Genomic DNA, 2577 nt, shown 5'->3' on the forward strand with positions numbered 1-2577 from the left:
AGAAAATTTTATTTTGCGATGTGGGATTTCGAACGTGGCGGTTGGCAGGAGGTGCGTGGCTGAGCCCCTCTTGCAGGCGGCCTATGCTCTTCGCAGAGGGAAAATACAGTGTCAGGGTTGAGGGGCCAGCAGGGTGGCGTGAGCGAACGTGTTTCACGGAGGGGGTGCTGGTTTCCAGAGGGAGCAGCTGTGACATTCCTGGGATGCAGCGCATACTGACATGGTGCCCATGGGTGCTGGAAGGGCGCTCGCCCCAGTTTATCTGAACTTGGGTGGGATGGGGGTTGGCCCTTGGGGCAGGTTCCCGGGGGAGAGAGCTGCCTGTGGCAGGGCCCCTGAGAGGGTAGTAGCTTGGGAGGGATCCAGGGCAGAGATGTGACAGGGACAGAAGTCTGTCTGGGTACTGAGTCACGGCTTCTGTGAGAACGAACGGTTTGTCACAGGTCCCCGGATGGTGCATGTGCAGCCAGAGCAGCCAGCGGCCGGGCTAAGCCCCCAAGCCACCATGTTGAGAGACACCCCTCTCGCTGCCACCCTTGCGACTACCTCTTGCTCCTTCACCTCATTCCACGTTTGATGTCCGTGACTCAGACCTCCTGGCTCGACTTCCTGTCTCGGTCGATTTCACTTCCTAGTTCCTGCCTCCTAATACTTCAGAATGAAACTCCTTCCTTAGAAATTAGAAGTGGGGTCGGGGAATCCAGACCGCAGGGGACGTTGGCAGAGTGTGCCATCTGGGTACCAGGGCAGGGTGTGCGTGCCCCTGGCCAGGAGCAGTGGGCACTTCCTCCTGCCTCTTCCGGGGATGGTCCAGGGTGCCCTGTGGGCGATAAGCCCTGAGCCCCAGAGAGGTGGCAGAGATACCTGTGGGATGTCCAGTGGCCCCAGGCCCAGACACCAGGAGTGTCTAGAGCTTTGTCCATTTGCCGAGCGCCTCCTGGCAGCCTAGCGGTGTGGGTGCAGAGACGTGGCCGTTAGTGAGCAGGGAGGCAAAGAAGCTGATCAGGGAGCTGATTTCAGTGCTCTAGAGATGACAAAACCCTGTGACAGCAGGGTGACCGGGAAGGGTGGTCAAGGAAGGCTGCTCTGAGGAGGTATCACTCAGCTGAGCCCAGAGCGAAAAGAGGCAGATCTGTGAAAAAGCCGTGTAAGCAGTGGGGACAGCTGGTGCATGTCCTGGGGCACCTCCCAGGCTGGCATTGCGGGCCAGCACCTGGCATGAGCGAGCGAGGGAGGGGGGTGGGAGGCAGGCCGGCAGGTGGGCGGGGCCGGCCCCACACAGAGGCCTCCAGATTTTATTCCCTGAGCCTCGTTTGGTTCCTCGTGGGAAGATCTGAAGCAGAGGAGTGGCGAGATTGGATTGGCGTCATTAAAAGCTCACTGCGGAGAATGGAAGTCCAGGGCCCCTGGCATGGTTGGGATTTGCTGCCCTCCATGGTCTGGGAGCACAGGCCTGGGACAGGCTCTCCCGAGATGCCTGTCATTCTTGAGTTTCCATGGGTAGGATGGAAAGGCTGAGGGCTAAAGGGACAGGCAGGGCAGTGACCCCAGAGCTGGAGAAATCGGTCATGACCTGGATCTAGCTCCAAAGTTCAACCCAGTTAACTTTCAACCTTCTGGGAGCTGTGGGGACACCTGTGGCAGGTGTTTGTAGGGGAAGCAGGCTGAGAGGAGAGAGGTGGCCAGGATAAGGGTCCCTGGAGCAGCTCAGAGCCACCTGGGGACCCCAAAGCTTTTCCCTAAATGCTGGAGCTCTCTTTGCCCTTGAATAGTCTCAAAACCGAGACTTCCTCTCCAGGCGCTGGGGCCAGCTCTGGCGGTGCTGACGGAGCATGTGGCCCCCTTCCCGCCCTCTCGGACTCGATTTCCCCACAGAGGGCCTGGCCCGTCCAGGTGGCTTGAGGCCGGGTGGGGGCAGACCGCGGGTGGAGCCGGCAGCGGGGGAGTGACAGCAGAGGAGGCTGTTTGCTCCCGTCTGCCGGGCGGAGAAGCCCTGTTTTTCTGAACCCTCTGTTACCGCTGCTGACGCGCCACCGCCAGCTCGGAGGAGGGGAGGGAGAGGGGAGCGGTGCCAAGTCGGCCCGCCCCTTCTGAACCTGGGCCTCTGCCACGCTCCCCCGCCCGTCCTGGCTCCGTCTGGAGGTCACATTCAGCCCTGACGCGGCGTGCTGGGCCAGGCAGCAGGAAGAGCCAGCGAGCCGCCCCTCGAGGCTGCCGGGTGCCGCGGCCCCGTCGGGCTTGGGTCCTTGGCCTTCGCCAGCAGGGGCATCGGGGGTCCGGGGGTGCAAGGCCAGCACCCCTCGCCGAGCCCCCACACCGGGGTCCTTGGTGCCTGGAGGAGCCACGGACACTGTGCGCCCTGGTGACGCCTGGCACGGGCCACCCAGCACACAACTGACAGCTTCCCTCTGCCCGCCCCCATCGGCGAAGGGCACCTCACTCTCCCGCAGCTGCCGGAGTGGGGGACGGCGTCCGTCCGTCCGGGGTGGCAGTGCTGGAGTCCTGGGCCTGGCCGTCAGCAAGGAGCTGCCCCCACCTTCCCCAGAGCCAGCCTCCGCCTGCCTGCTGTCCCTCCCC

The 2577-nt window shown here is 62.9% G+C and overlaps 1 protein-coding gene across 1 annotated transcript in view; it reads left to right on the forward strand.

Annotated features, from left to right (window-relative positions):
• The window catches only part of NCOR2 (nuclear receptor corepressor 2), a 165081-nt gene that overhangs the window by 106124 nt on the left and 56380 nt on the right, over nt 1-2577 (forward strand). The window lies entirely within an intron of this gene.

Source organism: Pteropus alecto, unplaced genomic scaffold (genome assembly GCF_000325575.1).
Source record: "Pteropus alecto unplaced genomic scaffold, ASM32557v1 scaffold213, whole genome shotgun sequence".
Classification (NCBI taxonomy): Eukaryota; Metazoa; Chordata; class Mammalia; order Chiroptera; family Pteropodidae; genus Pteropus; species Pteropus alecto.